The 26515-nt window shown below is 46.0% G+C and overlaps 12 non-coding genes across 12 annotated transcripts; all 12 read right to left on the bottom strand.

The window, feature by feature from the left end:
- Positions 1-584: 584 nt before the first annotated feature.
- Trnan-guu (transfer RNA asparagine (anticodon GUU)) lies at positions 585-658 on the bottom strand. The gene has a single exon. It is a non-coding gene; the product is annotated as a tRNA-Asn (tRNA).
- Positions 659-1737: 1079 nt separating this feature from the next.
- Positions 1738-1811, bottom strand: Trnan-guu (transfer RNA asparagine (anticodon GUU)). The gene has a single exon. It is a non-coding gene; the product is annotated as a tRNA-Asn (tRNA).
- A 318-nt stretch (positions 1812-2129) lies between these two features.
- Trnat-cgu (transfer RNA threonine (anticodon CGU)) lies at positions 2130-2201 on the bottom strand. The gene has a single exon. It is a non-coding gene; the product is annotated as a tRNA-Thr (tRNA).
- Positions 2202-2890: 689 nt separating this feature from the next.
- On the bottom strand, positions 2891-2964 carry Trnan-guu (transfer RNA asparagine (anticodon GUU)). Its single transcript has one exon. It is a non-coding gene; the product is annotated as a tRNA-Asn (tRNA).
- Positions 2965-3282: 318 nt separating this feature from the next.
- Trnat-cgu (transfer RNA threonine (anticodon CGU)) lies at positions 3283-3354 on the bottom strand. The gene has a single exon. It is a non-coding gene; the product is annotated as a tRNA-Thr (tRNA).
- A 689-nt stretch (positions 3355-4043) lies between these two features.
- Trnan-guu (transfer RNA asparagine (anticodon GUU)) lies at positions 4044-4117 on the bottom strand. Its single transcript has one exon. It is a non-coding gene; the product is annotated as a tRNA-Asn (tRNA).
- A 1079-nt stretch (positions 4118-5196) lies between these two features.
- Positions 5197-5270, bottom strand: Trnan-guu (transfer RNA asparagine (anticodon GUU)). The gene has a single exon. It is a non-coding gene; the product is annotated as a tRNA-Asn (tRNA).
- Positions 5271-5588: 318 nt separating this feature from the next.
- Positions 5589-5660, bottom strand: Trnat-cgu (transfer RNA threonine (anticodon CGU)). The gene has a single exon. It is a non-coding gene; the product is annotated as a tRNA-Thr (tRNA).
- A 689-nt stretch (positions 5661-6349) lies between these two features.
- On the bottom strand, positions 6350-6423 carry Trnan-guu (transfer RNA asparagine (anticodon GUU)). Its single transcript has one exon. It is a non-coding gene; the product is annotated as a tRNA-Asn (tRNA).
- Positions 6424-7503: 1080 nt separating this feature from the next.
- On the bottom strand, positions 7504-7577 carry Trnan-guu (transfer RNA asparagine (anticodon GUU)). Its single transcript has one exon. It is a non-coding gene; the product is annotated as a tRNA-Asn (tRNA).
- Positions 7578-13915: 6338 nt separating this feature from the next.
- On the bottom strand, positions 13916-13990 carry Trnan-guu (transfer RNA asparagine (anticodon GUU)). Its single transcript has one exon. It is a non-coding gene; the product is annotated as a tRNA-Asn (tRNA).
- A 6803-nt stretch (positions 13991-20793) lies between these two features.
- Positions 20794-20867, bottom strand: Trnan-guu (transfer RNA asparagine (anticodon GUU)). The gene has a single exon. It is a non-coding gene; the product is annotated as a tRNA-Asn (tRNA).
- Positions 20868-26515: the final 5648 nt, after the last annotated feature.

The following is a 26515-nucleotide window of genomic DNA, read 5'->3' as shown; positions in this document are numbered from 1 at the left end:
GTCCACATTGCCGTTCTCCAAATCTCTCGACTGTTTCGCCCTTACGATCGGCGACGACCGTCAGGCCACCAAAAGTATGCGGTCTGCAATTTCTTGTCCTAGTGCACAGCTTGTGGGATAACGTGGCTCGACTGCGAAATGCGCCTTTCGGCTCCACTCTCTGGCTACAGTTTGCTGTTGTTCACAGTGGCACTGGCGTTGCCCATGGGGCTTCATGTAAGGCGACCGCACGTCGCTCGGCCAACAGCGGCCTACTGCAGACCGACACTTAAGAGACACAAAATACAAATCGACATCGAGAGACAGGCCCTGTCATATGGCACTCGCGACGTATACGCTGAAATTGAATGTAAATAAAACGTCTTTTGTAGTGGGCGTCGCTCCACTGCAGTGTCACACATGGTGAATAAATAGGAAAACAGTAGAACGTCTGTGTAGGGCCGTGTTTTTACCTACTGTGCCACCTGCCTGAATGTGTATAAGCATCTGTGGCATCACTCCTTCGCAGCCAAATTGCCACACTAGCTGTGTATCTCTAACAAAGTTGATGTATGTCCTCACCTCGGAGACGGATAAAACGATTTCGCCCCTGGGTGGGCTCGAACCACCAACCTTTCGGTTAACAGCCGAACGCGCTAGCCGATTGCGTCACGGAGGCGTCGACTTCGGCTCACTAGTGCAATCTATATCAACGCAATTCGTACACATTCTGCTGGAATCTCGCAGAATCGTAGCATCTGCTTATGCCTCTTCATATGGATAACGTGCATGCACACTGTAGCGACGCTCATAAACGAATGACATTATACTACAAAATGCATACAAACCACTGTTCTGCCTATGCATTCAGAAAACCTCCTAGGCCAGTAGAATACTTGTCATAGGTTGTAGAACATCCCTTTCATTCAGTGTACTGCCATGTGATAGATATTGCTCGAGGTAGCTCCGCACGTTGCAGGAAAGTTAAAAAAATGGATGCCTTCTGTGAGGTTCGAACTCCCGCATCTTGGTTTACGAGACCATTTCTCTACCACTGAGCTAAAAAGGCGGCAGCTTTGAGTATGCGAGCTATACCCGAATTCTCTCTTCATCACACTGAATCTTGCAGCCCTCGACCAGATAATTGATTTGGCGCACTGCTGCTGCTGGGAGTGTCCACATTGCCGTTCTCCAAATCTCTCGACTGTTTCGCCCTTACGATCGGCGACGACCGTCAGGCCACCAAAAGTATGCGGTCTGCAATTTCTTGTCCTAGTGCACAGCTTGTGGGATAACGTGGCTCGACTGCGAAATGCGCCTTTCGGCTCCACTCTCTGGCTACAGTTTGCTGTTGTTCACAGTGGCACTGGCGTTGCCCATGGGGCTTCATGTAAGGCGACTGCACGTCGCTCGGCCAACAGCGGCCTACTGCAGACCGACACTTAAGAGACACAAAATACAAATCGACATCGAGAGACAGGCCCTGTCATATGGCACTCGCGACGTATACGCTGAAATTGAATGTAAATAAAACGTCTTTTGTAGTGGGCGTCGCTCCACTGCAGTGTCACGCATGGTGAATAAATAGGAAAACAGTAGAACGTCTGTGTAGGGCCGTGTTTTTACCTACTGTGCCACCTGCCTGAATGTGTATAAGCATCTGTGGCATCACTCCTTCGCAGCCAAATTGCCACACTAGCTGTGTATCTCTAACAAAGTTGATGTATGTCCTCACCTCGGAGACGGATAAAACGATTTCGCCCCCGGGTGGGCTCGAACCACCAACCTTTCGGTTAACAGCCGAACGCGCTAGCCGATTGCGTCACGGAGGCGTCGACTTCGGCTCACTAGTGCAATCTATATCAACGCAATTCGTACACATTCTGCTGGAATCTCGCAGAATCGTAGCATCTGCTTATGCCTCTTCATATGGATAACGTGCATGCACACTGTAGCGACGCTCATAAACGAATGACATTATACTACAAAATGCATACAAACCACTGTTCTGCCTATGCATTCAGAAAACCTCCTAGGCCAGTAGAATACTTGTCATAGGTTGTAGAACATCCCTTTCATTCAGTGTACTGCCATGTGATAGATATTGCTCGAGGTAGCTCCGCACGTTGCAGGAAAGTTAAAAAAATGGATGCCATCAGTGAGGTTCGAACTCACGAATCCTGGTTTACGAGACCAGTGCTCTACCACTGAGCTAAGAAGGCGGCAACTTTGAATTTGCGAGCTGTCCCCGAATTCTCACTTCATCACAATGAATCTTGCATCCCTCGACCAGATAATTGATTTGGCGCACTGCTGCTGCTGGGAGTGTCCACATTGCCGTTCTCCAAATCTCTCAACTGTTTCGCCCTTACGATTGGCGACGACCGTCAGGCCACCAGAAGTTTGCGGTCTGCAATTTCTTGTCCTAGTGCACAGCTTGTGGGATAACGTGGCTCGACTGCGAAATGCGCCTTTCGGCTCCACTCTCTGGCTACAGTTTGCTGTTGTTCACAGTGGCACTGGCGTTGCCCATGGGGCTTCATGTAAGGCGACTGCACGTCGCTCGGCCAACAGCGGCCTACTGCAGACCGACACTTAAGAGACACAAAATACAAATCGACATCGAGAGACAGGCCCTGTCATATGGCACTCGCGACGTATACGCTCAAATTGAATGTAAATAAAACGTCTTTTGTAGTGGGCGTCGCTCCACTGCAGTGTCACACATGGCGAATAAATAGGAAAACATTAGAACGTCTGTGTAGGGCCATGTTTTTACCAACTGTGCCACCTGCCTGAATGTGTATAAGCATCTGTGGCATCACTCCTTCGCAGCCAAATTGCCACACTAGCTGTGTATCTCTAACAAAGTTGATGTATGTCCTCACCTCGGTGACCGATTAAACGATTTCGCCCCCGGGTGGGCTCGAACCACCTTCTTTTCGGTTAACAGCCGAACGCGCTAGCCGATTGCGCTACGGAGGCGTCGACTTTGGCTTACTTGTGCAATCTATATCAACGGAATTCGTACACATTCTTCAGGAATCTCGCAGAATGGTAGCATCTGCTTATGCCTCTTCACATGGATAACGTGCATGCACACTGTCGCTACGCTCATAAACGAATGACCTTATACTACAAAATGCATACAAACCACTGTTCTGCCTATGCGTTCAGAAAACCTCCTAGGCCAGTAGAATACTTGTCATAGGTTGTAGAACATCCCTTTCATTCAGTGTACTGCCATGTGATAGATATTGCTCGAGGTAGCTCCGCACGTAGCAGGAAAGTTAAAAAAATGGATGTCTTCTGTGAGGTTCGAACTCACGACTCCTGGTTTACGAGACCAGTGCTCTACCACTGAGCTAACAAGGCGGCAGCTTTGAATATGCGAGCTATCCCCGAATTCTCACTTCATCACACTGAATCTTGCAGCCCTCGACCAGATAATTGATTTGGCGCACTGCTGCTGCTGGGAGTGTTCACATTGCCGTTCTCCAAATCTCTCGACTGTTTCGCCCTTACGATCGGCGACGACCGTCAGGCCACCAAAAGTATGCGGTCTGCAATTTCTTGTCCTAGTGCACAGCTTGTGGGATAACGTGGCTCGACTGCGAAATGCGCCTTTCGGCTCCACTCTCTGGCTACAGTTTGCTGTTGTTCACAGTGGCACTGGCGTTGCCCATGGGGCTTCATGTAAGGCGACTGCACGTCGCTCGGCCAACAGCGGCCTACTGCAGACCGACACTTAAGAGACACAAAATACAAATCGACATCGAGAGACAGGCCCTGTCATATGGCACTCGCGACGTATACGCTGAAATTGAATGTAAATAAAACGTCTTTTGTAGTGGGCGTCGCTCCACTGCAGTGTCACACATGGTGAATAAATAGGAAAACAGTATAACGTCTGTGTAGGGCCATGTTTTTACCGACTGTGCCACCTGCCTGAATGTGTATAAGCATCTGTGGCATCACTCCTTCGCAGCCAAATTGCCACACTAGCTGTGTATCTCTAACAAAGTTGATGTATGTCCTCACCTCGGTGACGGATAAAACGATTTCGCCCCCGGGTGGGCTCGAACCACCAACCTTTCGGTTAACAGCCTAACGCGCTAGCCGATTGCGCCACAGAGGCGTCGACTTTGGCTCACTTGTGCAATCTATATCAACGCAATTCGTACACATTCTGCTGGAATCTCGCAGAATCGTAGCATCTGCTTATGCCTCTTCACATGGATAACGTGCATGCACACTGTAGCGTCGCTCATAAACGAATGACATTATACTACAAAATGCATACAAACCACTGTTCTGCCTATGCATTCAGAAAACCTCCTAGGCCAGTAGAATACTTGTCATAGGTTGTAGAACATCCCTTTCATTCAGTGTACTGCCATGTGATAGATATTGCTCGAGGTAGCTCCGCACGTTGCAGGAAAGTTAAAAAAATGGATGCCTTCTGTGAGGTTCGAACTCCCGCCTCTTGGTTTACGAGACCATTTCTCTACCACTGAGCTAAAAAGGCGGCAGCTTTGAGTATGCGAGCTATACCCGAATTCTCTCTTCATCACACTGAATCTTGCAGCCCTCGACCAGATAATTGATTTGGCGCACTGCTGCTGCTGGGAGTGTCCACATTGCCGTTCTCCAAATCTTTCGACTGTTTCGCCCTTACGATCGGCGACGACCGTCAGGCCACCAAAAGTATGCGGTCTGCAATTTCTTGTCCTAGTGCACAGCTTGTGGGATAACGTGGCTCGACTGCGAAATGAGCCTTTCGGCTCCACTCTCTGGCTACAGTTTGCTGTTGTTCACAGTGGCACTGGCGTTGCCCATGGGGCTTCATGTAAGGCGACTGCACGTCGCTCGGCCAACAGCGGCCTACTGCAGACCGACACTTAAGAGACACAAAATACAAATCGACATCGAGAGACAGGCCCTGTCATATGGCACTCGCGACGTATACGCTGAAATTGAATGTAAATAAAACGTCTTTTGTAGTGGGCGTCGCTCCACTGCAGTGTCACACATGGCGAATAAATAGGAAAACATTAGAACGTCTGTGTAGGGCCATGTTTTTACCAACTGTGCCACCTGCCTGAATGTGTATAAGCATCTGTGGCATCACTCCTTCGCAGCCAAATTGCCACACTAGCTGTGTATCTCTAACAAAGTTGATGTATGTCCTCACCTCGGTGACCGATAAAACGATTTCGCCCCCGGGTGGGCTCGAACCACCTACTTTTCGGTTAACAGCCGAACGCGCTAGCCGATTGCGCTACGGAGGCGTCGACTTTGGCTTACTTGTGCAATCTATATCAACGGAATTCGTACACATTCTTCAGGAATCTCGCAGAATGGTAGCATCTGCTTATGCCTCTTCACATGGATAACGTGCATGCACACTGTCGCTACGCTCATAAACGAATGACATTATACTACAAAATGCATACAAACCACTGTTCTGCCTATGCATTCAGAAAACCTCCTAGGCCAGTAGAATACTTGTCATAGGTTGTAGAACATCCCTTTCATTCAGTGTACTGCCATGTAATAGATATTGCTCGAGGTAGCTCCGCACGTTGCAGGAAAGTTAAAAAAATGGATGCCTTCTGTGAGGTTCGAACTCACGACTCCTGGTTTACGAGACCAGTGCTCTACCACTGAGCTAACAAGGCGGCAGCTTTGAATATGCGAGCTATCCCCGAATTCTCACTTCATCACACTGAATCTTGCAGCCCTCGACCAGATAATTGATTTGGCGCACTGCTGCTGCTGGGAGTGTTCACATTGCCGTTCTCCAAATCTCTCGACTGTTTCGCCCTTACGATCGGCGACGACCGTCAGGCCACCAAAAGTATGCGGTCTGCAATTTCTTGTCCTAGTGCACAGCTTGTGGGATAACGTGGCTCGACTGCGAAATGCGCCTTTCGGCTCCACTCTCTGGCTACAGTTTGCTGTTGTTCACAGTGGCACTGGCGTTGCCCATGGGGCTTCATGTAAGGCGACTGCACGTCGCTCGGCCAACAGCGGCCTACTGCAGACCGACACTTAAGAGACACAAAATACAAATCGACATCGAGAGACAGGCCCTGTCATATGGCACTCGCGACGTATACGCTGAAATTGAATGTAAATAAAACGTCTTTTGTAGTGGGCGTCGCTCCACTGCAGTGTCACACATGGTGAATAAATAGGAAAACAGTATAACGTCTGTGTAGGGCCATGTTTTTACCGACTGTGCCACCTGCCTGAATGTGTATAAGCATCTGTGGCATCACTCCTTCGCAGCCAAATTGCCACACTAGCTGTGTATCTCTAACAAAGTTGATGTATGTCCTCACCTCGGTGACGGATAAAACGATTTCGCCCCCGGGTGGGCTCGAACCACCAACCTTTCGGTTAACAGCCTAACGCGCTAGCCGATTGCGCCACAGAGGCGTCGACTTTGGCTCACTTGTGCAATCTATATCAACGCAATTCGTACACATTCTGCAGGAATCTCGCAGAATCGTAGCATCTGCTTATGCCTCTTCACATGGATAACGTGCATGCACACTGTAGCGTCGCTCATAAACGAATGACATTATACTACAAAATGCATACAAACCACTGTTCTGCCTATGCATTCAGAAAACCTCCTAGGCCAGTAGAATACTTGTCATAGGTTGTAGAACATCCCTTTCATTCAGTGTACTGCCATGTGATAGATATTGCTCGAGGTAGCTCCGCACGTTGCAGGAAAGTTAAAAAAATGGATGCCTTCTGTGAGGTTCGAACTCCCGCCTCTTGGTTTACGAGACCATTTCTCTACCACTGAGCTAAAAAGGCGGCAGCTTTGAGTATGCGAGCTATACCCGAATTCTCTCTTCATCACACTGAATCTTGCAGCCCTCGACCAGATAATTGATTTGGCGCACTGCTGCTGCTGGGAGTGTCCACATTGCCGTTCTCCAAATCTCTCGACTGTTTCGCCCTTACGATCGGCGACGACCGTCAGGCCACCAAAAGTATGCGGTCTGCAATTTCTTGTCCTAGTGCACAGCTTGTGGGATAACGTGGCTCGACTGCGAAATGAGCCTTTCGGCTCCACTCTCTGGCTACAGTTTGCTGTTGTTCACAGTGGCACTGGCGTTGCCCATGGGGCTTCATGTAAGGCGACTGCACGTCGCTCGGCCAACAGCGGCCTACTGCAGACCGACACTTAAGAGACACAAAATACAAATCGACATCGAGAGACAGGCCCTGTCATATGGCACTCGCGACGTATACGCTGAAATTGAATGTAAATAAAACGTCTTTTGTAGTGGGCGTCGCTCCACTGCAGTGTCACGCATGGTGAATAAATAGGAAAACATTAGAACGTCTGTGTAGGGCCGTGTTTTTACCTACTGTGCCACCTGCCTGATTGTGTATAAGCATCTGTGGCATCACTCCTTCGCAGCCAAATTGCCACACTAGCTGTGTATCTATAACAAAGTTGATGTATGTCCTCACCTCGGTGACGGATGAAAGAGATTTCGCCCCCGGGTGGGCTCGAACCACCAACCCTTCGGTTAACAGCCGAACGCGCTAGCCGATTGCGCCACGGAGGCGTCGACTTCGGCTCACTAGTGCAATCTATATCAACGCAATTCGTACACATTCTGCAGGAATCTCACAGAATCGTAGCATCTGCTTATGCCTCTTCACATGGATAACGTGCATGCACACTGTAGCGACGCTCATAAACGAATGACATTATACTACAAAATGCGTACAAACCACTGTTCTGCCTATGCATTCAGAAAACCTCCTAGGCCAGTAGAATACTTGTCATAGGTTGTAGAACATCCCTTTCATTCAGTGTACTGCCATGTGATAGATATTGCTCGAGGTAGCTGCGCACGTTGCAGCAAAGTTAAAAAAATGGATGCCTTCTGTGAGGTTCGAACTCACGACTCCTGGTTTACGAGACCAGTGCCTTACCATTTTTTTTTTTTTTTTTTTTTTTTTTTTTTTTTTTTTTTTTTTAGGGCCTCCTTCCTCCCCTTCAGCCCCGCCTTGCGCTCGCCATAAATCGCCTTCGTCGGCGTCGGCTTCATCTGCCATGATTTGTGAATTACTTATTCTTCTGAACTATTCCAATTTCCAAACCAAAGATACTTCTAAACCTAATGCATAGTCCCGCAATGGTGACAAAGTAGAATTTTTTTTTTTTAATAGAAAATGGAAAAAGGAACTCTGGTCCGCTAGAAAAACAGAAGAAAATAAAATAGTCCTTGTCGTAACACTCTTCAGTATACGTCACTTTGACATTTGAAGAAGAAAAGAAAAAAAACAAATCAATGTAGAATGAAGGAAAGAAAAAAATACTTCTTTCATCGAAGAACGACTTCTAAAAAATTCGCATATCGTTTCCTGTAATGTCTCGTCTGTGAAAGTATGTGAAACTGTAATGCCAGGTAAAGACAGAACGCCGCCTCACTCTTGGGTTCTTGCGTAAATAATGAACATAATGACCCTTCAACCAATTGACAGAGTTCCGTTTGGTGTTCGTGTACGGCACTGAATCCGGATACAGGAAATCTTCAGGTTTAATACAAAGCTGGGAAGTCCTCATAATCGTAGCCAGTTTTCGGCGAATGCATGGCCAAACTGCTTGGACAGTGGTGCACAGAAAACGATGTTCATCAGTATCAGGCAAGTTGCACGTAAGGCACAAAGGTGAGTCAGCCAAATGTAGAGCATGAAGTCGTGAATTGGTACTTATTTTACGGTTCACGACCCTGTACCAAGAGGCTTTCACTTACGTTGGTAAATCACGGCTATGTATGTTTTTCCATATCACTGGCCAGCGATGATTGGGGTATTTGTGTTCGATGTTGTTCCTGTTCTTGGTTGCCAGTAGTTTATTATAAACTAACTTCACCACGGAAAGCTCATTTTCTGGGAGAGTTGACCGTACGTAACTGAACTCAATGAAAAAGCTCTTAAAGTGAGTCAGCGCAGGCGGAATATGTTGAACAGAGACGGGAGGCTGCAGGCAGGCCGGCGCTATTTCGGTTAACAAGTGAGCCGTTAGACTGTTTGGTAACGACCTCCACCGTTTGTAGGTGGTGCATACGTACAAAGCTCGTGACTTGGAACGAACATCTGTTAAATTTAAGCCTCCATCGGTCGTGGAGAGAGTGAGCGTATCATACTTGACTTTAAAAATGTGTCCACGTGTGACAAAGTGGCCTAGAGCGGACATCATACGCTTCGCTGTCTCCTGTGGCATGGGCAGTACTTGTGCAACGTAGTTAATCTTTGAGGTGAGGTAGACATTAGCGAAGGTGACTTTCTGCAGTTCATCAAGGCTCCTTAGGTAGTGGGTCTGCATGCAAGCACGCATACTTGCCAGGAGATTCCTATAGTTCACCGCAATTGTGTGCTGTATGTTGCTCCTGTACTCAATACCAAGGCATTTCATTTTAGAAAGTAGTTGCAACTGACCGTGATGGTGCAGCGAGATGCCGCGTCCTATGTTCATAATGCCAGATTTCCTGGCATTCAACTTCGCACCCGCAACAAGTTCGTAGTTTTTGACGATCTGAAGGGCTTCCTCGACTTCACCTTCGTCCATGACCAAAAATCCGACGTCATCCGCATATGCAGTACAAACAATCTTAATGCCGTGGATGGTTAATCCTTGTAGACGCTGTGTCAAGGTGACAAGCAAAGGCTCAATGGCAATGGCAAACAAGGCCATTGACATAGGGCATCCCTGTCCCACTGAATTAGTAATATTAATCGATGCGCTCAGCTGGCCATTCACCATGAGTCGAGTTACTCCTTTACGAAGGAGCTCATGTATAAGATTGATAAAACGTAGTGGAAATCCCATGGCATGCATCGTCCGGATGAGAAACTGATGGTTTACTCTGTCGAATGCCTTTGAAAAGTCAAGGGAAACTAGCGCACACCGTATCTTGCACGCATCTGCAATGGCTATGACGTCCCTGTATTGAGACAAATTTTGGAAGATCGTCCTACCGACACCTACACTGGTCTGGTACTGACCAATGACAGTATTCATCAACATTTTCAATCTATTAGAAATAATACGTGCTAAAATTTTGTAGTCACTGTTCAGTAAAGTAAGCGGCCGAAAATCGTCAACAGAACTGCACATTGGGCGTTTAGGGATTAAAACCACGATGCCTTCCACGAGAGCCTGAGGAACATTAAAATCAGGCCGTAAAATTTCATTAAACATACTCAACAACTTGGGCTTTAATTTGTCGCAGAAAGTAAGATAAAATTCGGCAGTGAGACCGTCGGGTCCCGGCGATTTATTTTTCGGACTTCGTGATAGCGCAGAATCCAATTCGTCTTCATCAATTTCTCGCATGAGAGTTTCGACTTCAGCAGCACCCAAAGTCCTTTGCAAGTTATTGAGTAATCCATCGTGAGTTCCATCGTCGGTATGAGTCGTTGCCAGCAGATCTGCTAGGTGATTGTGAAGTGCGTTCCGTATGTCTTGTTGCCGCGTGAGCGCAACGCCTTCACTCAACTGAAGACGAGTTATTAATCTCCGCCGCCCCCTCTTATTTTCACGAATGACGTGAAACATGGATGTCATTTCGTCGTTTATCACATTCTGAGGCCTGGACCTTATTTGAAAGCCTTCTGCCTGCTGCCGCTGAAGTTTTAATAATTTTGCCTTAATTTTTTTAATCTGCATAAAATTTTCAGGTACAGTCACATCGGACTGGTAGAGCTCCCTGAGACAAGTAAAATAAAACTCAGACGTTTGCCGTTGCCACCAGGATTTGTCCCGAGCGTAGCGTTTAAACATTTTTGATAAAGTTGGTTTGGCATGTGTTATCCACCATTCAGTAACGGAGGCATACTGTGCAACCCGTCGTTCACATCCCTCCCATGTTTCGTTAAAGACACGGTGACAGTCAACATCGTTAAGGAGAGCATTGTTAAGTTTCCAGAAACCTCTGCCGCGAAATGTGCCTTGCTTGACCATGTTAACAGTACAAATATATGCGGCATGATCGGAAAAAATTGTGGGCCAAACTTCGGATTGGAGGACTTGAGTCTTCATACACGCCGATACATAGATTCTGTCTAGCCGGCTTGCAGAGTGGTTTGTGACATGAGTGAACCCAGGTGCCGCTCCGTGCGTATGCTCCCATGTGTCAATGAGGTTCATTTCTTGGACGATACGTTCTAGTTCTCCAGATTTGTTAAAATTAGGCGTCTGGTCTTTTGGACTTAAGACACAATTGAAGTCACCCGCAAAAATTATACGATCGTAGGTTCCCCTAAAAAGTGGGACTATGGCGCTTGTGAAGAACTCAGCCCTAGCACGCCTATTGCTACTGCCGGACGGGGCGTAAACATTGATTATGCGTGTCCGATGGAAAGTGACAGCGATCCCTCTATGATCAGGCAGTTTTTCTGCGTCGGTCGCTGCAATCCCTTCTTTTAACAGAATCGCTGTCCCTAAATTCGCACCGCTCCCGGAATTGGAGAGAGTAGTATAACCAGTTATTCGGTCAAGTTCAATCGCAGCGACTTCTTGAAGTAACAGATTATCGATATCCGCTGCGTATACAAAATCTTGCAAATTACGGAGCCGCCAGTACGACTGTATCTTATTTATGTTTAACGTGGCAATTTTATAGGCTTGGGGCTCGTTCATGGGAGAAGGCACATACTATTAATTAAACAGTCTTAGAAGGATGGCTAACGAAATTGAGGCCAAGCGCGTCAGTCGGAGTTCCTGTAGTTCCCGGTACGGTTGGTGTATGCTGCTCTGTGGGGGGTGCTGAAGATTCCGTCTCAATGGACCGCATGACAGCCACACCATTGCTCGCATCCAATACTTCCATTTCCTGTGCCCAATTCCCAGTGAGAGTGGCCTCTGACAAAAGCGATCCTGCGTTTCCTTGAGCGTGGGTATCCGGCAAAACGACTCTACTCGAGGTATCACTATCTTCCACCCGTCGTGGATTCACAGAGGGAGACACTACAGGATCAATGTCCATTCGACCAGACGCAGGGAGACCAACTTCAGAGGGTTCAGAAGTGTTCTGACTAATTTGGCTGCTTATTCGTTTCGCTTTTTCGCGGAGCTGTGGGGCGAGCTGATTGGCTCCTTGATGTACAACTCTCCGCTTCTTTTTGGAAGGCTTCCTGTTGGGGTTCGCAGTATCATCAACATCCGAAGTGGACTGTTGACTCTGGGGTTGATCCGCCGGGAACACAGCGTCTGCTTCATCCTCAGTACCAGTGGCATCAACCACTGGGGAGTCATCCGTCGTTACCTCCATCTCTGAGTGTGGTAGCGGCGGTGCCGCGTCAGCACTCGGTTCTTTGACGTTATCGGCCAAAACATCATTCAAACGAGGGGCATCTACAGGCGGGGTCGCGGGTGGAAGACCAGAAGCCGCGACAGCGTATGTCAGTGACAGTGCCGTCGTCACAGGGGGGCTAGCGGCTTCACCGACAGGTATCTGCGTCACGCGTCTTTGTATACATTCGGAGCGCACGTGGCCGGGCGCACCACAGCCGGCACACGTTTTTGGCTGCCCATCATATATGACAATTCCGCGATGTCCACCTACGTAAATATATGAAGGTATGTGCTTCTGTAGATCGATCTTAACCTGCCTGACGCCGTTAAGCACCGGAAATTTGTGGGCTTTGGAACAACGCTCCGCAAAATTGTTAATGACACTCCCGTAAGGTGTTAATGCAGAATTTATTTGCGCGGCTGAAATTTCAAACGGGAGTTCGAAAATACGTGGCGTTCGGATGCCCAGTCCAGCATGCGTAATGCTGACGTCACTGACGGTACAATCACTATGTTTAAACTTCAGTACACCTCCACTGGACTCCACAATTCTATCACACATTTCAGAGGACGTTAATTTCACATAAACAACACTAGTCACGATAGAGAAATTTATCCCTACAATGTCATCAAAAGTAATCTTACCTGTTTCCTCTAACCATGCTTCAACTTCAAACGAATTTGGTTTCGAAAAGTTCCCATCAAAGGTAAACTTCAAGGTATCTTTCCTGTTAGTCGGATTCATAATGCCATATCAGATCCTACAGAACGGAACGAATACTAATAAGCAGACGCTGTAAGCACGCGACTCACCGCCTGACGTAAACACTTCCTGCCGCAGCGCGCTGGCCCTGGAGGTCCGCTCACCACCGCTGCCGCAGGCAGACTGCCGACCACTGAGCTAAGAAGGCGGCAGCTTTGTATTTGCGAGCTATCACCGAATTCTCACTTCATCACACTGAATCTTGCAGCCCTGGACCAGATAATTGATTTGGCGCACTGCTGCTGCTGGGAGTGTTCACATTGCCGTTCTCCAAATCTCTCGACTGTTTCGCCCTTACGATCGGCGACGACCGTCAGGCCACCAAAAGTATGCGGTCTGCAATTTCTTGTCCTAGTGCACAGCTTGTGGGATAACGTGGCTCGACTGCGAAATGCGCCTTTCCGCTCCACTCTCTGGCTACAGTTTGCTGTTGTTCACAGTGGCACTGGCGTTGCCCATGGGGCTTCATGTAAGGCGACTGCACGTCGCTCGGCCAACAGCGGCGTACTGCAGACCGACACTTACGAGACACAAAATACAAATCGACATCGAGAGACAGGCCCTGTCATATGGCACTCGCGACGTATACGCTGAAATTGAATGTAAATAAAACGTCTTTTGTAGTGGGCGTCGCTCCACTGCAGTGTCACACATGGTGAATAAATAGGAAAACAGTAAAACGTCTGTGTAGGGCCATGTTTTTACCTACTGTGCCACCTGCCTAAATGTGTATAAGCATCTGTGGCATCACTCCTTCGCAGCCAAATTGCCACACTAGCTGTGTATCTCTAACAAAGTTGATGTATGTCCTCACCTCGGTGACGGATAAAACGATTTCGCCCCGGGTGGGCTCGAACCACCAACCTTTCGGTTAACAGCCGAACACGCTAGCCGATTGCGCCACGGAGGCGTCGACTTTGGCTCACTTGTGCAATCTATATCAACGCAATTCGTACACATTCTGCAGGAATCTCGAGGAATGGTAGCATCTGCTTATGCCTCTTCACATGGATAACGTGCATGCACACTGTAGCGACGCTCATAAACGAATGACATTATACTACAAAATGCATACAAACCGCTGTTCTGCCTATGCATTCAGAAAACCTCCTAGGCCAGTAGAATACTTGTCATAGGTTGTAGAACATCCCTTTCATTCAGTGTACTGCCATGTGATAGATATTGCTCGAGGTAGCTCCGCACGTTGCAGCAAAGTTAAAAAAATGGATGCCTTCTGTGAGGTTCGAACTCACGACTCCTGGTTTACGAGACCAGTGCTCTACCACTGAGCTATTTTATTTTTTTTTTTTTTTTTTTGTGGGCCTCCCATCACCCCTTTTAGCCCATCCTTGCGCTCTCCATAATTCGCCTTCATCGGCGTCGGCTTCTCACGCCATGTACATTACCATAAACTGATGAGACGAAGTTAATCCCTTTATCGTGGAGAAACTATTGTACCCCTTCTTTGGGCTTATTGATAATGTGAAAAAAGAATGAAGTCTTCAGTAGGTAGAAACAGAAGTTATGTTCAGTTTGTTTCCTTCTTCATCGCTGTTTTTTGTTGTCACACTTAAAGCAAATAGTCTTCCTTGACAAAGAAACGTCAGAGGGCATTTCGAAACTGCCTCTTCTCTCTGAAAATGCTTAAAAAACAAACCATATTCGGTGAGAAGCAACTATTTATAATGGCTTCTTGAAAAATAAAGTAATAAACGTTGAACTCAAAGAACGGCAATTCCGGTAAAAACTAAAATAATTTTTTTTTTTTTTACGATTGTTAAGTAAGTTAGTAGTGGTGAACACTCTCTTACGTTTGTCTTCTGTGTCCGCAGATATTTCTTGTTAATTCTTTTACATCAAGGTCTTGATTAAAAAATTTGCGTATGTTTCTTTATATTTACTAGTCTTCAGTAACATGTGATGCTCAGTTAGCAGAGAGATCCAAAAATCCTCTTGGCGTTTCTCTTCCTTCGTGAAGAGGTAATGGACCGTTGCCGCTTTCAGCCAATTGACTGCGTTGCGTTTCGTGTTAGGAAAGGGTACATCATCCGGTGTCAAAAAGTCCGCAGGCGTTACAGCGTTAGGTGACGTTCGAAGGATGAGTGCCAGCTTTCGTCGGACATTCAGCCAGATATCTTTAACCTTGTCGCACACGAAACGATGTTCTTCGTTATCAATTAAACTACACGTTGCACACAAAGGCGAATCCGCTAAGTGGATCGAATGAAGTTTCGAGTTTGTTGCAACTTTCCTATTTACAACAAAGTACCATGTTGCTTTCAGATGAGTAGCTAAGTTACGGTTATGAATATTTGCCCATATCACTTTCCAGTTAGAACATGGATAGTTTTGTTCTATTTTGTTGTTCTTCTTTTCTCCCATCAATTTGCCATATATTTCTTTTACGTTTGTCATGTCTTTTTCCGGAATTCTTGAATGTAGGTAGCTATATTCTATTAAAAACCATCGTAAATGGTAAAGTCCGCTCGGTATGTGCTGCACATTAATAGGCGGAGAGAGGTCATCTGGAGCTATTTCAGATAGCAAGTGCGCGGCGATACAGCTGCCGGATTGTCTCCATTGTTGAAACGTATTGGAGATGTACAGAGCCTGCGACTTTTTAGTAACATTCGTTAAGTTTAAGCCGCCATTATTAGTGGCGAGCGTCAGAGTGTCATACTGGATTTTAAATATGTGGCCACGGCTCACAAAATAGCCTATTGCTGACATAATTTGTCTGGCGATGCCGGCGGGTATTGGCAGTATCTGGGCGACATAATTGACTTTGGAAGTAATAGAGACGTTCGCTAAAGACACTCTCTGAATTTCATTTAACTGTCGAATACTATGTGTCCGTACACTAGCTCGTATGGTAGTTAGTACTTGTCTATAGTTGGCCGCAATAGTTTGACGTATATTTTTTCGGAAATCAATGCCGAGACACTTCAAGGCTGTTAGCTCCCGTAACTGACCGTGTGTGCGCATGCCAATGCCACATCCGATATTGAATATGCCGGACTTGGTTTTGTTTAACCTCGCGGCTGACGCTCGTTCGTATTTTTCTATTATGTGCATTGCCGTTTCGACTTCCGCTACATTCATAACGAGAAACCCAACATCGCCCGCATAAGCTTTACATATTATTTTGTTTCCTCGTATTTGCAATCCTTGTAACCGCTGAGTCAAGGTAGCGAGCAAAGGTTCGATGGCCATGGCAAAAAGTGCCATGGACAACGGACAACCTTGCCTGACGGAACATGCGATCTCGACTGGCCGGCTAGGCTGTCCATTTATGATGATTCTGGAGGAGTTATTCGTTACCAAACGTCGTATGAGGTCGACGAATCTCGGCGGAAAACCCATTGCGCCCATCGTTTTCAGGAGGTAGGAGTGGCTGATCCTGTCGAAGGCTTTATCGAAATCTAACGACACGATGGCACATTTTAGTCGACATACTTCTGCTATTGAAATTATGTCGCGGTAGTCGGACAGCGTCTGCTGAATTTTCCTATCTTTGCCCACGCTAGACTGATATGGGCCGGTGACGCTGGCCATTACATTTTTAAGTCTGTGGGCTAAGAGCCGCGAAAAAATTTTATAGTCACTGTTCAGCAGAGTGATTGGTCTCAAATTTCCAATTTTCTTGCCAGCCGATTTTTTTGCGATTAACACTATCATACCTTCCCGAAAATCTTTCGGTATCTCCTTATTGAGGTTCAGAAGTTCATTACAGATGCATGTAATTCTATGTTTTATATGTTCCCAGAAGACTTGATAAAATTCTGCTGGTATGCCGTCAGCTCCAGGGGATTTATTTTTTGCACTTTGATAGACAGCATAGTGTACATCGTCTTCGGTCGCCTCCGCTATTAGAGCTTCCGCGTACGCGTTACCAACGCGTCCTTGCAGGTGGGTCAGTAAATCGTCCTGTGCTTTTTCGTCTACCTCTTTATGTGAAAACAAGTTGTCGAAATGGGTTAGTATTTCTGCTTTTATGTCGTTGTGCATTGTCAAGGTGGTTCCATTATCAGTTTTAAGCTCCGTCAGTATTTTGCGGAATCCTCGTTTAGTTTCACGAATCACATGATATATCGAAGTGGCTTCTTTTTGCGCCACAGTCTCTGCTCTTGACCTTATTTGGTATCCTTCAAGCTGTTGTCGCCTTAATGTCAGTATTTTTGCCTGGAATTTTTTAATTCTCCCATGGTTCCCAATAGCTGTAGCACCTTGCAGGTAGAGTTCTCGGAGACAATGAAAGTAAAATTCTATCGTTCTTTTCCGCCAAAAGCTCTTCTCCCGGGAGTAGTTGATGAAACATCTCCGGATCTGAGGTTTGGCGCATTTGAGCCACCAATCCAAGGTCGAGTGGTAAGAGCTGAGTTTGGTCTCGCAGGCTCTCCAAGTGGTGAGAAAGGCTTCTCGACAGGCAGGATCTTTTAAGTGTGAAACATTAAGTTTCCATGGCCCTTTATATCGACAGGTTCCTTGTCGTTCCAAATTTAATGTGCATATATATGCAGCGTGGTCGGAAAAAACGGTTGGCCAAACTTCAGACTGCAGGATGCGGTGTTTCAGATTGGGCGAGACATATATTCGATCCAACCGGCTCGCTGAATGATTAGTGAGGTGGGTAAAGCCGGGTGCCGCGCCGTGCTTTTGCTCCCACGAATCAGTTAAACGGAGGTCGGTGACGATACGTTCCAGGTCCGGCGATTTGTTGTAGTTCGGAGTTTGGTCTTTGGCATGTATGACACTGTTAAAGTCGCCTCCAAGGATGGTATGGGTGCAGTGTACACCAAACAAAGGAACAATTCCCTCCTTAAAAAACTGTGCTCGTTGGCACCGATTGGTAGAACCAGATGGGGCATAGACATTAATAATCCTGGTGTTATAAAGCGTGCCGGCAATGCCTCTGCCGTTAGGCAGTTTTGTTACGTCTGTAATGACGACGCCCTCTTTGAAAAGAAATGCGGTACCCAAATCACATCCAATTCCAGGATTGACTATAGCATTATACCCCTGTATGAAGTCAAGTTCGATGTTTGTTACTTCTTGTAAAAACAAAATGTCCACATCAGCTGCATACAGGAAATCTTTTAAATTTTGTAAATTAAATGGGCTACAAATTTTATTGATGTTCAGCGTAGCGATCTTATAGGCCTGCAACGGAACTACGTTAGCCAAGACGGGAGTGTAATTAGGAAAAACTCTGGCAACATATCATTTCGAAAAAACATTAAGAAATCTGACCCGAGAGACATGTGGACACAAGTCAGTAAAACCGTTCAGACTAGAAATATTCATGACTTGGGAAGGGATCAGTCGGCTTCTCCGTGTCTGGGACAGTATCCGTCGCGGCGATGACATTCAAGACGACGTCATCGCGTGGTGTGGCCATCGTGGTGACTGTAACGGTTCCTGTGGTGTCCATAATTTCGTCCTCCTTTGTAGTGTCGTCGACATCGTCTGCCCACAGATTCGACAGCCCTGTCATCGGTTCGTCATTAAGTGGTGCACTATATTCAGGTGTTTGCTGGTGATTTTTATCTTCGGTTCGGGTAATTGCTACGTCATCGGAGGGCAAACTGGCAGAACCGGAGGTACTATCCAAGGACACAGGGTCTTCGTTAGATGACTGCTGATTGCACTGCAAGTTCTCAGATGCAGATTGACGTATTTTGCCCCCTATTTGCTTCGCCTGTTCACGCAGTTGTGGTGCAGTCTGCTCTGCACCTTGACGCGCGATCCTCCGTTTTTTAGATTTCTTGGGAGATGCGTCTCGTGGTGGACTTTGGACGGTACCTGAAGAAGCCTCAGGTTGCAAAGTAGCACTACTCGAAGTGACTGACGCCAGGTCTGATTTCATTGCACTTGACGGGCTGTGGTCAGTGCCTAAGGCAGCTGCAGGATTCGGAAGAGCACCACTAGAAACGGCTGGTTGCGAGTCCGTTTTCTGTGCACCTGATACGCTTTTGATACCTCCTCAAGAAGCTCCAGGATGCAGAGGAGCACTACCCGAAGCGACTGAGGTCGCGTCCGTATCCATTGCCTCATTGGGCGATTCCACGGCGACAAGGGCAGGAGCAGATATGTCTTCGCAGGAGGGTTGAGTGTCTACAGATGCTACACCTGAGTCGGTCGGTTGGTCGGTCGCTTGTGGGTCGGTATTCGTAGTAACTTCGGGGGGCGCAGTGGCACTTGCAAAACCGCGCGCTACGGCGACATATGTCACGGGCAGCGTTGACATAGCAGGGGGCCTGACGGCATCGCCGGCAGGCAGTTGCGCCACTCGCCTTTGAACACATTCTGCACGAACGTGGCCTGGTAAATTGCAGACAGCACACGTTTTCGGTTGGTCATCATACATCACAACAGCTCTATATCCGCAGACGTTTATAAACGACGGAATGTGCTTCTGCAATTCTACTTTTAATTGGCGCACACCATTCAAAACAGGGAATTTGTGTGCAGCAGACCACCGTTCGGCAATATTACTCAAAACTTTCCCGTATGGAGCAATAACAGCATTTATCTGGTCACTTGTAATTTCAAAGGGAAGTTCAAAGACTCGCACGGTCCGAATACCTAGACCAGCATGGGCAACGGTAACCTCCCCAACATTTCCGTCAGCATGTTTAAATTTCAGAATGCCACCACAAGATCGAACTATCCTTTCACACAATTCTGGACTGGCAAGTTTCACGAAAACCAAACTGTTCATAATCGAGAAATGTATGCCGATAATATCATCAAGTCCTATTTTAACATCATCCTCTAACCACTGTTCAACATCAAATGACCTCGGTCGGACAAAGTTGCGATCAAATGTGAATTTCAAAGTATCTTTTCGTTGCGGTTGCGACATCTCTTAATTCTTTTTCATGTCTACACAAATACTATAGACAGCGACGCGCTGCAGCAAGAGCAGAGACTTACCACGCGGAGCTAACGCAGCACAGCACACAGCACGGCACGTCCGACCTCCAGCGCAGCCGCTGGCTGACTGACCACTGAGCTAAGAAGGCGGCAGCTTTAAATATGCGAGCTATCCCTGAATTCTCACTTCATCACACTGAATCTTGCAGCCCTCGACCAGATAATTGATTTGGCGCACTGCTGCTGCTGGGAGTGTCCACATTGCCGTTCTCCAAATCTCTCGACTGTTTCGCCCTTACGATTGGCGACGACCGTCAGGCCACCAAAAGTTTGCGGTCTGCAATTTCTTGTCCTAGTGCACAGCTTGCGGGATAACGTGGCTCGACTGCGAAATGCGCCTTTCGGCTCCACTCTCTGGCTACAGTTTGCTGTTGTTCACAGTGGCACTGGCGTTGCCCATGGGGCTTGATGTAAGGCGACTGCACGTCGCTCGGCCAACAGCGGCCTACTGCAGACCGACACTTAAGAGACACAAAATACAAATCGACATCGAGAGACAGGCCCTGTCATATGGCACTCGCGACGTATACGCTGAAATTGAATGTAAATAAAACGTCTTTTGTAGTGGGCGTCGCTCCACTGCAGTGTCACACATGGTGAATAAATAGGAAAACAGTAGAACGTCTGTGTAGGGCCATGTTTTTACCTACTGTGCCACTTGCCTGAATGTGTATAAGCATCTGTGGCATCACTCCTTCGCAGCCAAATTGCCACACTAGCTGTGTATCTCTAACAAAGTTAACGTATGTCCTCACATCGGTGACGGTTAAAACGATTTCGCCCCCGGGTGGGCTCGAACCACCAACCTTTCGGTTAACAGCCGAACGCGCTAGCCGATTGCGCCACGGAGGCGTCGACTTTGGCTCACTTGTGCAATCTATATCAACGCAATTCGTACACATTCTGCAGGAATCTCGCAGAATGGTAGCATCTGCTTATGCCTCTTCACATGGATAACGTGCATGCACACTGTAGCGACGCTCATAAACGAATGACATTATACTACAAACTGCATACAAACCGCTGTTCTGCCTATGCATTCAGAAAACCTCCTAGGCCAGTAGAATACTTGTCATAGGTTGTAGAACATCCCTTTCATTCAGTGTACTGCCATGTGATAGATATTGCTCGAGGTAGCTCCGCACGTTGCATGAAAGTTAAAAAAAGGGATGCCTTCTGTGAGGTTCGATCTCACGACTCCTGGTTTACGCGAACAGTGCCCTACCACTGAGCTAAGAAGGCGGCAGCTTTGAATATGCGAGCTATCCCTGAATTCTCACTTCATCGCACTGAATCTTGCAGCCCTCGACCAGATAATTGATTTGGCGCACTGCTGCTGCTGGGAGTGTCCACATTGCCGTTCTCCAAATCTCTCGACTGTTTCGCCCTTACGATCGGCGACGACCGTCAGGCCACCAAAAGTTTGCGGTCTGCAATTTCTTGTCCTAGTGCACAGCTTGTGGGATAACGTGGCTCGACTGCGAAATGCGCCTTTCGGCTCCACTCTCTGGCTACAGTTTGCTGTTGTTCACAGAGGCACTGGCGTTGCCCATGGGGCTTCATGTAAGGCGACTGCACGTCGCTTTTTTTTTTTTTTTTTTTTTTCTTCAGATCCTAAGTCCGACGCCTTATCTTTTTTTTTTTTTTTTTTTAAACGCGCACTTCCGGTACCGGGAATCGAACCCGGGCCTCCTGGGTGAGAGCCAGGTATCCTAGCCACTTTTTTTTTTAACCACTTTTTTTTTTTTATTTTTTATTTTTTTTTTTTTAATCGAACCCGGGCCTCCTGGGTGAAAGCCAGGTATCCTAGCCACTTTTTTTTTCTTTTTTTTTTTTTTTTTATATAAGCAACATGAGGCAGGCGGAGGCAAAGCGGGCAGGGGTCAAAATCTCGAGGCCTGGCCGCGATGTCTCCACCCAGTCCTGTTGCTGAGGCGTGTCTTTATCATAGTTTTCAATAAGAAATTTTACATCTTGTGTATACGTAGATATATGCTGTTTTGCCTTCGAAATCCTGAACCAAAAGATGCTTCATTTGAAACAAAAAATTTATGTCATGCCGAGGCAATAGAGATTGAAGGTTATAGCTTTAGTGCTTTTTTTTTTTTTTTTTTTTTTTTTTTTTTTTTTTTTTTTTTTTTTTTCATCCACTGCTTCTCGGCAACCTAGCATACTTCTTTGTAATATATAATAAAGTTGTAGGAAGTAGTGGACCCTGAACCTGTATATTATTTTTTTAATTTCTGTTTAGTTTTTTTTATTGTTATTATTATTATTTTTGTTTGTTTGTTATTTTTTTTATTGTAAAAGAAAAATCTTCATGGAATGTGAAGAAGGAATTTTATGTTAAGGCACTAATTCCATAGCCTCCTTTCCTTCTTGAGATTAATAATAATAATAAAAAAGTATGTTCCCTTCCATGGAAACAAATGAGACTTCCTTCTCAGTCATAAAATGAATGTATAAGAAAACAATTTATCTTTAACCCTGCGATACTGGCTTTCGGCTTCGGCTTCTTCTGTGCAATAAACAAAATAGCCTTCTTTGCCAGCAGAGGATAAGTGATTGTAATATGAAACTGTAAAATTGTACTTCTCCCCAATTGTTTTTGTTTAAGCGTCGTTTCGCTTAAATAAACGATTTTTGTTTATCTCGTTGGCTTGTCAACCAATGCCCAGTCGCTCGAATACAATTTTAAGCATATTGCCGTAGTTTTTCTTGTGGTCTTTATATTTCAGGGCGTTATAAAAAGCACACTTCAAGTACATGTAAAAATCAGTGGAATTGTCATTTCCCAGGTGATTAATTACGTAATTCACATAGTGTCCCATTAACCAATGGACCGAGTTGTTTTTTGCTGCTGGAAAATAGCAAGTCTGAGGCCTGAGGAAAGTAACAGGGGGAAAATTTTCCGCCGAAGATCTCGTAAGAAAAGCCAGTTGTTCCCTAATCCAATTACAGAGTTGTAGATTGCCACCGCACGTGAATCTGTGCACTAACGTGTCGATCAATTTACATTTGAGACATAGGTTCGTGTCGCTAACGCCGATTGCATGTAACCTTTCATTGGTGCTTACGGTCTCATTCACTGTTTTATACCACGCTGACTTGACGTCCGATGGTAGACCACGCATATTAATATTTTTCCATATGGCGTCCCAATCAGTGTGTGGGTATTTACTTTCCAATTTGTTTCTCCCCTCCATTTTCTTTCGATGGCACAGAATATCGCGGGCCGTGATCCGTCGTGAGTTGATGATGACACCGCCGAGATAGCTGAATTCCACAAAATATACACGAACGTACTGGAGCCGGTTATTTATGTTTTGCACATTCACCGGCGCCTGTAAACTGGCAGGCCTGACAACTTCAAATAATTTAGTTGTAATGCTATCAGCGTGGTCGCTAAGGATAGTGGCGGTCCTTTTTATAAAAAGCGCAGACGCCTTATTTCTGATGTCAACTAACCCCAAACCTCCATTCCTGGGATCTAAGGTCGCAGTTTTTGCGTCGACTCTGAATATATCCCCTCTCCAAAGATAGCTGGCAATGGTAGACATTATCTTTTTTCCAATCATTTTCGGTAGTGGGAAGATCTGTGCTATAAAGTAACTCCTGGAGAGAATGCAGTGGTTAATGAAAATCACCCTCTGAACTTGGTTCATGTTACGGTGGAGGTTTTCCCTTGTTGTTCCAAGAAGTTGTCCCGACGTATTTCTCCAATTGATAGCTGCCATTTTTAACGGACAAGGTGTCAGTGTTATTCCTAGTGCTTTGCATTGGGTGACCATTGTGGCCCAGGCTAAGGTGGTATGTTGAAAACCCCGCAGGTTTAGGAGTTTGCTTTTGTTTGCGTTGACACCTGCTCCGGAGACTCTACAGTACTTTTTAATTAGCGTTTCCAATTTCAAAATGTCGTCGGGATTTCGCAGGACGACTCCGACGTCATCGGCATAGGCGTTTATGACTGTTCGGTGACCAGATAATGTGATGCCAGTTAGAGTGGCATGAACACTGCGGAGGAAAGGTTCTAATGAAAGCACGAATAGGAACATGGAAAGGGGGCTTCCTTGAGGAACGCCGCGCCTGATCTGAATCTGCTTTGTCCTCTGGCAGTTAACTGATATACAAGCGCTGATGCCTGTTGCAACATTTCTGATCACACTTACGACTCGCTCATTAAAACCTATTTTGTTCAGTGTGGCACTAAGGAATCTATGATCCACACGATCAAATGCTTTCTGGAAGTCAATAAACATGATAGCACATTTTATGGTGGTCACAGCAGTGATTGCAATTATATCTCTATATTCAGCTATGCTTTTGAAAATGCTCTTGGTAGGCACACAGGACTGGTATGGACTTACTATCTTTTTGGCCAACTGTGAGAGTCTGTTGTTTAAAATTCTGCCGATGATTTTATAATCGGAGTTTAACAGGGAGATAGGACGAAAGTTGTTGAGGTTTCTTTTTGCAGCATTTTTTGGGATTAGTACTATTGTTCTCTCTTTAAAAACAGCAGGTAAATGCTTTCCCTGAAGCACCTCGTTCGTCATTCGGGTAAACATGTCACCAATCAGTGGCCAGTATCGTTTATAAAATTCAACAGGCAAACCATCCGGTCCCGGCGATTTCCTCAGAGGAGATTTGCAGATGATTCTGTGGATATCTTCGTTAGTACACTCAACGAGAAGGTCTTCGTTTTCCTCGTCCGAGACCTGTGGAGCTATGTAACTAAGGAACTCATCGAAGGACTCTTCACATACCGGGTTGGCAGTGTATAGGTCTTCGTAATATTTGTGCACTGCATTGACGATGTCTCTCTGAGTCGTGAGTGTCTCGCCAGTTTCAGACTGAAGTCCATCAATGAAGGTGCGTCTCCTGTTTCTTTCGTGCTTCAGTAGATGGTACAAGGAAGCATGTTCATCCTCCACGACTGTCTTAGCCTTGGATTTTAATTTCAGACCCTCCATCTGCTGTCTTTTAAGACTGAGCAATTTGGCCTTAGTTTGCTTGATATCTGCCAGACGGACGTTGGAAGTGTTTGCCTGCTCATATAAATTTCGCAGCATGGTATAATAAAATTCTATGGAATTTTTCAAGTCTTTCGATCGTTGTACACTATACTGGATGAGAACTTTTCTCAGTTTAGGCTTTGCCCTGTTGCACCACCAGTCTAGTACTGAGACGTGTCTATCTGCAGAGCGGAGGCACAATGCCCACGCTTCTGTCAAACTTTCTTCTAATCCGTCGTCCTGCATCAGTGACGTATTAAGGTGCCATGAACTTCTAAAACGGCGAGTGGGTTGCGCAGTAAGGTTGATGGAAGCTAGCACGGAGCTATGATCAGAAAAGTAAACTGGAATCGTCTCTGCTTTAATGAAGGAGCTAACTAGACTTTGCGATATGTAGAGTCTGTCGATCCTGCTACGTGAGTGAGGACCTAGGAATGTAAATGCCACAAATGTGGGATACATTATTTCCCAAGCATCTTTAAGCTGTAAAACAGTGACGAAACGCTTCAGTTCACTGCAGGTATTAAAATTCGGAACCTGGTCTTTCTTATTTATCACACAATTAAAATCACCGCCTATTATAAGATCTTTTGGGTTTTTCCGTAATAAATAAATGATTTCTTCTTTATAGAACTGTGCTCTTTCCATTCTATTAGATGTGCCAGAAGGGGCATACAGATTGATAAGGGTAGAACCAAAGACTTTTATACCTATCGCTCTGCCGGAGTCCAACCTCTCGATATCCGAGACAGGAATCCCCTCCCTGACTAAAATTGCTGTACCGACGTTGGTGTCAAGTGAGACATTTAAAATCGCCAAATATCCAGGCACTGTAAGATTAGTCAGCACTACTTCCTGTAGGAAAGCAATGTCCGTCCCTGACTCATATAAATAATCCTTGAGCGCTGTAACTTTAGTCACGGATGTAATCCTGTTAATATTGATAGTCGTAATTGTATATGCCTGGGACATTTAGTTTGCATAAAAAGTAAATAAGTGATTAAAAAGATAACAAAATATTAATAAAAAAAAAAAAAAGAGATGTGCAGCTCCTAGAAGGGAGAAACGACTCTGCTTAAACAAACATCTAAAAGAATAGTCAGTATTTGAAGCTCGGTAAACACTTCATCTGGTTCCTCTGAAATATGACTAAGACAGTAGTACAATTAGAAATGAAACTGGTTCAACAAAATCCTTTTGTTTTTTCATCTTACAGCCTCATTTTGGTGCAGGATTCCGAACATCTCGGGTTTTAGTTTTACCGAGGGGCTTTGCATCACTAATGTCACTTGAAGGTACCTCCTTAGGTCTTTCCGTGATGATTTCATACAAGACGTTCTTGGCCGTCGCTTCCTCTTGTGCTGGTTGTTGTTTGCTTTGGTTACGGGAAGCTTTGAGATTAGGTTGCAGTTTGAGTCGGCGTCTTCGGACATCTTGGTTCAACGCGCCGTCATTCGGATTGTCTATCTTTACCACCGTTGTGAC

The sequence above is a fragment of the Schistocerca gregaria genome, chromosome 5 (assembly GCF_023897955.1).
Source record: "Schistocerca gregaria isolate iqSchGreg1 chromosome 5, iqSchGreg1.2, whole genome shotgun sequence".
NCBI lineage: Eukaryota > Metazoa > Arthropoda > Insecta > Orthoptera > Acrididae > Schistocerca > Schistocerca gregaria.
This window is presented reverse-complemented; position numbering and strand designations above follow the sequence as displayed.